The sequence below is a fragment of the Anneissia japonica genome, unplaced genomic scaffold (genome assembly GCF_011630105.1).
Source record: "Anneissia japonica isolate Jap-2015-1 unplaced genomic scaffold, ASM1163010v1 scaffold287800_len1627635_cov199, whole genome shotgun sequence".
NCBI lineage: Eukaryota > Metazoa > Echinodermata > Crinoidea > Comatulida > Comatulidae > Anneissia > Anneissia japonica.
Window position 1 is genome coordinate 640,813 of NW_022731299.1, and position 9,025 is coordinate 649,837.

Consider the following 9,025-nt stretch of genomic DNA (forward strand, 5'->3'; position numbering starts at 1 on the left):
ATAAGACAGCCTATATTATATTGATTCATGATGTTTTCCTTATTCTCGCTGATGAAGGCCACAGGAGTGGCAGAAATATCCGAGTTTATAATAAATCAGTGTTCTTAAAGTCTACTACTCAAGTTGTTTCATTATTTTCTATATATATATATACATATATATATATATATATATATATATATATATATATATATATATGCTATGTATAATCGTGTGTGTGGTCATCACCCAAAATGCATGCATGAGAAACGATAAGATTGACTTGATATAACATAAGCAATGTGCAGGGAAGTACTGTTACGTTTTTGACTTTTACACTCACACACACAATAAACTATCTTTAACAACTAGTATATATCTGTGTACTCTAGAGCCTATATAGCTAGGTTTTCCCTTATTCTTCCACGTGCACAAACCCTCGAAGCCTCTGCTATCATCAAAAGCCAGATACTGTACTGTACATCATGACCTTAAACTCTTATTAAGGTGATGTATGCAAATTAAGGCTTCAACGATGGACATCACTGTGATTGTGATTGGTGGTTTGAAATCAGCGTAGCGGAATCTACAATGTTAAATTTCAAAAACACTTTCACCCACCCTCTCTTTCTACCAAATATATGAGGCGTGGATTTAGAAAGGGATATGGTAGTTGGTCTAATTGTCACTGAAAAAAACCCTCGAAGCCTCTGCTATCAACAAAAGCCAAATAAAATACTGTACTGTACATCATGATCTTATATACTCTTATACATAACTCTTATATATGGTGATGTCTGTAAATTCAGGCTTCAGCGATGGACATCATTGTGATTGTGATTGGTGGTTTGAAACCACTGTGCTGTGGCTAGCGCCATAGGAATCTACATGTTACTGCATGTTAAATTTCAAAAACCCTTTCACGATGTTTACCCACCCACCCTCTCTTTCTACCAAATATATGAGGAGTGGAGGTGGTATGAGTTATGAATATGAAATTAAATTTAATGTCAATGTGTGTAATTTTTCATAGCAAATATACTGTAACACTATTAAAAATACAACAACTACAGGTAATATATATCCGTCTACATAACTTAGTCTTTCCTTACTGTTATTCCAGTGTTCACTAACCGCGAAGGCTCCATCAACTAAACACAAATACTGTACTGTACATACCGAATGCCGATCTTAAAATCTTATATAGGGTGATGTATGCAAATTCAGGCCTCAGCGATGGACATCATTGTGATTGGTGGTTTGAAATCTCTGTGCTGTGGCTAGCGTAGCGGAATCTACATGTTAAATTTCAAAAACCCTTTCACGACGTTCACCGACCCTCTCTTTCTACCAAATATATGAGGAGTGGATTTAGAAGGGGGTATGGTAGTTGGTCCTGTCACTGAAAAAAACCCTCGAAGCCTCTGCTATCAACAAAAGCCAAATACTGTACATCATGATCTTAAACTCTTGCATAGGGTGATGTCTGTAAATCGGGCTTCAGCGATGGACATCATTGTGATTGGTGGTTTGAAACCACTGTGCTGTGTCTAGCGTAAAGGAATCTCCATGTTAAATTTCAAAAACACTTTCACGTCGTTCACCCACCCACCCTCTTTCTACCAAATATATGAGGCGTGGAGGCGGTATGAGTTATGAATATGAAATTAAATTTTCTCTCAATGTGAGGTAATGTATGTCCGTGTACATTGCTTTCCTTACTGTTATTCCAATGTTCACTAACCGCGAAGGCTCTACTATCAACACAAGTACATGCCGATCTTAAACTCCTATATAGGGTGATGTATGCAAATTAAGGCTTCAGCTAGGGACATCATTGTGATGTCGGCTAGATAAGCATATGCGCGTCTGTAAAAGCTTAGGAATTGTTCTTTCCGCCAAAACCTATTGCGGACCTAGTATTTCCAAGCCTCTGCCGTGCAGCAAAGTAAATTTCAGCGGACTGATTTTGGCTTATGTGGACTACATTTGGCAAGTAATTATGAGGCCAAAATCAGTCCGCCGGACCGATTTTTCCTGACAGACCCATTAGTTTTAATTTACATTCTGGTCCCATTCAAGACATATTGAATGCAAACGGAATCAGTGGAATGATATACGCCGACGACACGCAGGTATATATACCTACATCGGAGCGAGTGCAAAGCAGCATTGGTCAATTGCTCTACAGAATATATATTTTCACGATAAGTATAGTCCTTAATACTAAATTATACTGTTAATCTCCATGCTATATCATCAAGCAGGGAACACAGTTAGATTTTTATGATTATCTCACCGAAAATCTGGTTACTTTAAACCGTTTCAAAGCTAGGCCCAGTGTTAGCTCTCGTAAGCCTGAAGGAAACCTGTCTTCGTGATTTCGAAGCGCACCTTGCTTCTCATGAAGCTAGGCTTTTTGATTTGCATCTTATTTTGCATATCAATTGAATCGACACACTTACAACACCTGTTGTGTTACTTACCTGAAATCTGACCGTCGTAGTCAACAATTTCGTCAAAATGAAAATAAAACCAGTTAATGTTTTTGGACAAGTGTATGTACAATCAAGGGCGTCGATTGTCAATCCGTGGTTGAAAGTGGTGGGGGGGGGGACGAAATGAAAAATATAGCCTTGGTTGGGGACCAGGTGCCGAAGCCCCGAAAGCTCTGGCGCCTATAGCCCTTTAATTGATTTTAAGCAATGCAACATTTATTTCCATACGAAATTTCAAAACATCCAGTGGCGGATCCAGTAATTTGAGATAGAGCTGGGCCCAGAGAGGGACTTTTACAGATGGAGAGTGTAGACCACCTCAGCCCCACCGTGGTTGGGGCTGAGGTAAGAAAATTTATGTTTATGGCACCTTTAGTTGGTCGAAAATGGCACTCTCAGACTGAATTTGAATATAATTTTCATTTTTCTCCACTTTTCAATTTCGGGAAAAAAAAATAAATTAGGGATGGTGGGCCGGCTGGGCCCCTTGAATCTACCACTAAAATACTCATCATAAAAAGTTTTAAAATTATCCTTTTAGTCATAATTATGCCCGCATACATAATTCGTGCAAACTAACATTCATAAAAATAATGATTTATTATCTACTGATTAGCTTGTAACGTATTCAAAATTCGAACCATGAAAAACAAATAGGCCTAAGATAAACTTTAAACAGTCATTAATTTAGTCCTTTTGCATGTACAGTACTTTTAAAATCAATCAAGAGGTTTTTGCCTTTCTTCTCTTTTTGAATTTCACTTTTGTGTAAGTAATATTGCGACTACACTATTGAGAGTGGAAATAATACCGTCTAATTTACCGTCGAACAGGACTAGGGAAATAGGGAGCACACAAAACATTAGTAAGCATTTTGATTTCACAAACATAAAGGTGATTTACTTAATTTATCATTACCAGTGGCGGCTCCAGGAAAGCAAATTAGAGGGGGGACAGGGAGAACTTGCACAATTTGGAAAAGTAGATCACCTTAGCCCCACGATGTTTGGGGCTGAGGAAAGAAAGTTTATGATTATGACACCTCTAGATTGCCGGAAATGGTACTCTCAGACATAAATTCTAATTATAATTATCCTTTGTTTTTTCCATTTTTTAAAAATAATTTTGAAAAATTTGGGGTCGCCTCGACCCCACTTGAATCCGCCACTGATTATTATGACACCATTGCGAGATTGCGTCAACGTAACACTGGAGTTTGTAAACTTTTATTATCACTTAATCGAAACAAATAGACATATCCGTGTCAAAGGCTGTATAATTATTGTTTAATATGGCTATATAAAATTCAATTGACTAACTATAATTTTTTTGAAATTAGGAAAAACAGTAATCCTATGTTTGTAGATAATATTAAACACTATATACGTACGGGTCATAATAATATACAAAAGGAATAATTAGTTTATAGTGGAAAATTGTGCACTTTTGAGTATACACGCTTCCAATTTTAACAACGTTTAATAGTACATTGTTTCCACAATAAATTTAGCCTCTGATAAACGTTGCACCCATAAAATCTATCTAGTGGTTTCTGAGATGGTTACGAAATGTATAAACAATTGCGTTTTTACTCGGTTTTGGTCCGGAAAAAACGTACCGCATTGGACAATCGATATGATGTCCCCCCTACTTTGAAAAGTGGGGGGGGACGCGTCCCCTGTCCCTCACCGATCGACGCCCATGTGTACAATACGTGCTTGTTTTATTACTGATTTTACCAATCATTGCAGTGCCAGTGACTAAACTATAAATTCAACTCCATCGTTTTGTTTTCTATTACTGTCCGGTGACGTGGAGGTAAATCCTGAGTCTACTGATAAGCAGAATAACAAAGTTCACCACCATATTTCAACTATAATTCGTGGTTCATCATCTAGGCATTTTAAGGATAATGAAAGACAATGGACGCTTACGGATTTTACACTATGTAATACATCAGCAATACCTGTTATATTTCGCACATTACTCTAAAAAACATCCAGTGACTTCCAGTGCATTTGTTAATGAATTTACTACTTTTCTTGAAACCATCATTCTATCGCCTGACAATTTACTTATCGTGGGAGATTTTAATTTGCATGTGGATGATTGTGCTAGTAAGTATGATGCATTTCGTTTTATGAATTTACTTCAGTCTATGGGACTTCACCAATGTGTTGAACAACTTACACACCAATCAGGCCACACAGTGGACCTAATTATTACTAGAGGAACGGAAAATATTCTAAATGGTCGTCCTGAAACTGATATACTTTTCTCCGATCATTTTGCTATATTATGTGATTTGAATGTAACGAAACCATGTCTTCCAACGAAGAAAATTTCTTACAGAAAAATCAAATCAATTGATGATAACATCTTAAAATAGTATCGAATGCCATTATGGCAAATACAGAAGATTTCCTCACAAAGGATGTTAATAATTACAATATTAAGCTTACAGAAGTGATTGATAAGTTGGCTCCTGTCTGTACCGAGAATATTACATTAAGACCTTTAGTTCTCTGGTACACAGACGAGATAAAATGTGCCAAAATCGCAAAACGTAAGGCCGAATGGAAGTGGAAACAGACGAAACTTGCTTGTGATTTAGAAAACTTTAAAAATCATTACGGTACGTAATAACCTGAATCGTAAAATGGACGTGTCTAAAAACACATTCTAAATTGTCATGATCAGAGGAAACTCTTCAACATTATTAGCAAGTTATTAAAAAGGTCATGTGACAATCAACTCCCGGAATGTAATAACGGATTTCAGCTTGCTAATGATTTAGGGCACTATTTCTTAGACAAGGTGCATAGCATTCACACAAAGATTGATGGTATCCATAAGGATTTTGAACAAAAGGATTTGTTTTCTTTGTCGCAACACACCATTAACGTTCCCATAGACCCTGTTCCTGTGAAGTTGAACAGTTTCACTCCTTTGTCTGTAGATGAACTGCACAAATTGATCATTTGCAGTGGTCGAAAGTCTTGTAGCCTGGATCCTATACCTATCTCACTCGTTGTGGAGAATATTGACATTCTGCTCCCAGTCGTCCAACAAATCATTAATAAATCATTTGAATTGGGTTATTTTCCTGAAAACTTAAAAAGTTCCATTGTTAAACCTTTACTTCCCTGGACAATGAAGTGTTCGCTAATTATCGTCCTATTAGTAACTTGCCGTATCTTTTGAAAATAATTGAGCGTGCCATATTTAATCAACTTGAAAATCATCTTAGTAAAAACCAACTTTTTCCAACTTTATAATCCGCTTATCAAAGATTCTTGTCTGAATAAAAAAATAAATGAAATAAAACAAACTCATGGCTCAGCAGACAAGACTGTTTCTGACCAAAATAACCCATGTACTACACTGTAACTAAGAATTTTAGGATTTATACTCTTTTAGTGTCTATTGTGCCGTGTTGACACTGCAATGTATCTAGTGATAAATACTACAAAATAATTTACACAGAAGCATGTGTTAAATAATCAAATACAAAATATAGGAGTAACAAAAAAACTTTGATATTTACAATTCAAAGCATGTATAAGCAATGTACAATAGAACACCTCCTTTGGGACACCCCTATTCAGGAGATACTTTTATTAAAGGGACACTTTTCAGTAGAAACGAGGGGAAATATATCTTTTAACATTGCAGCCAATCCCCTATTAAGGGACACCACTATTAATGGGATGGGGACACCTTCTGAGTGTGCCAAATAGTTATACTGTATAACCCCTATTAAGGGACAGTTATTTATTTTCTATTGTATCACAACAAATATAAGTCTCAAATTAAGAAAAATTCAATAAACTTTTTATTGACACATTTAGAGCAACTGATTAAGGAACTTATCAACTTTCTAACTATTATATTACCTTTCTACTACTATGGAGACACCTGAATGTGCCAAATAACTCCTATTAAGGGACACTATCCTCTATTGTATCACAACAACAATCTCAAAATAAGAAAAGTTCACTAAACTCTATAATATTGACACATTTAGAGCAACTTAAGAAACTTTTATTACCTTTCTAATATCATCATCTTTCTACTACCGTTTTGTCAAGTGTGAGCTTTGGTTAGATTACATAATAGTAATACTAATAATAATTATAATAGAGTAGTAATAATAATAAAAATAATAATAATAATAATAATTATTATTATTATTGAGAATTGTAAATAAGGCTGGAAGAGTGATTGGAGCCGACATTAAGTCCTTGGAAGATGTTTTTAATGATTTTTTACTTAAGAAATTTAATTCAATTATGCAAGATTCATCCCATCCATTATTTTCAGACATTATCATAAATAGATCGGAAGGGTTAGACATAAACAAAACAAAATATCCACAAACAGTTTTAAAAATTCAGCATTGTACATCGCTTGTAATCTATTTAATCAAAATTTCAGAAGATAACTGCACAGGACTCAAATTTTAATTTTCTAAGAAATCTTTATTTAACTCTCTATATGTTTATGAACGATTCTATGTCATGTACAACAAATATCTCAGAATGTATTATTTTGACAATAAAGTTGACTTGTATCTTGTATCTTGTAATAATAATAATAATAATAATAATTTTTTGAACCAAGTAAAATAATCCGTCTTTGTTTGGTAGTAGTTTGGTGTGTTTAATTATTTTCATGGCGTGTTGTTTTGCTTGTACTGTATTTGTTTAAGTCGTGTTCTATTCCCTCCTCTTATGGATTTATTGAATTTTGTATTTTGAGAATTTGTCCAATTTATTCTTGGTTTTTATTTTAATGTTTGTATAAAACTTATCCTTTTTAATGAAATTGATCTATTGTTTTAAAGTTATTGTAGGCTGACTACTTTACTTCTCTGTTCCAGAGGTTTTCTGAAGAAATTGAAATTAATTTAAATTGAAAATTGAATTTTTAAATTTGAGTATTAAACCAAAATTTTCTCCCCCAAATCCTTACAGTGAATATCGGTAAGCATACTGTACTGCATGTGCTACTTTGTATAAACCAATCTTGTCAATTTTGACCATTTACCATTGGGATTTCTTTTTTTGCACTTTTTATAGGATTCTAATTCATTCACCATGAAACAATACTGGGAACATATAAAACTACTGTTGTTTTAATTACATTTCTGCTGATTTCACATTATAAATGAATTGTATTTGCCTTGAAAATTATTGCCATAAGTTAGTTATAATTCTACTGTAACTAATTATGCCAAAATTATGAAGAATTGTATGCCATCGTCATATGAAAACATGCCATTTTAAATGTTAAAACAGTAATTTCTAACAATCCAGTGATGATTTCTGGCTAAGATGCCCCAAAATGTAAACTTTAAAGGACGATTTCTCAAATATTGTTCTTTAAATAGCTGTATAGCTCCTGTAATTTTCGTAACTAAATGTCAGATTTAAATAATTCTTTTACCATCATAGCTCACATTTTACTGTTTTACCCTGTGTTAAATTTAACTAAAAATCAATTTTTGCGATGTGTGACTGGTTTGGCTTGTCTTTGCCACATATACTGTAGTTTTATGGACTGATTGAAGCATCATGTTTATCACACATTACATTTAGTCAAACTCTAAAGTATTTGGAAGAAGCGAAACATAGAGTTTTTCACCACACTTCATTAAATTTTTTATTTATTTTTTATTTATTCAGGTATAAACATATAAAAAACAATTACAAAACGGCAGCCGAAGCTGAAATGGTTTGCATCACAAAACCTATTCACAAAAAATTATTTACAAATGCAAAACAGCAAAATACAAAAGCTAAAAAACATTATAAATACAATTCATTACAAAAAAGGTCAAATATCATTATCATTAAATTTTAGTTGCTAAAGTTTAAATTATATTTATACAGTAAAATATTGCACATTTCCTGTTATCAGTATTCTTATACATTATCAATTTCATCAATTTATTTAACAGATCGAAATATTGCAATTTTCATTAAATTATTATTATTTACAAATTTATTTTAGAATTTAGAAATTAAAATTACAAAATATAAAAGTACATTACACACACAAAAAAGAAATTTATCATTTTTAAAGGCATTCTAATTGGGGAAGAGACCAAATTATTTCTGTCCACTCTGAAAGCTGGTATTTAAGAGGTGAGTTACAGTAGGCATTGTTGACTTTTTTAGTCTCTCTGTGCGACATCTTGGTTAAAAAAGAAATGAAGTACTGCTTTTCCTTAAGGTTCTAGTGCAAGTAACCAGGGGCGGATTTAGGGGGGGGGGCCGGCCCGGCCCCGGCCCCCCCCTTTTGGGAGGTAAAAAAAGAAAAAAAAAGAAAAAAAGAGAGAAAAAGAAAAAAAATGATAGCCCAGAATGCCTCAAATGTTATGTTCAGGCGTCTAGAACACAAAAATTTCGCGGGGGCATGCCCCAGACCCCCTACGACAGTGTTGTCTCAATCGGCCCAACTTTCGGCCCCCGCTTCCGGCCCCCCCTTTTGGACATTTCTGGATCCGCCCCTGGTAACATTGGGGGGTAGTAGATGCCTATGCC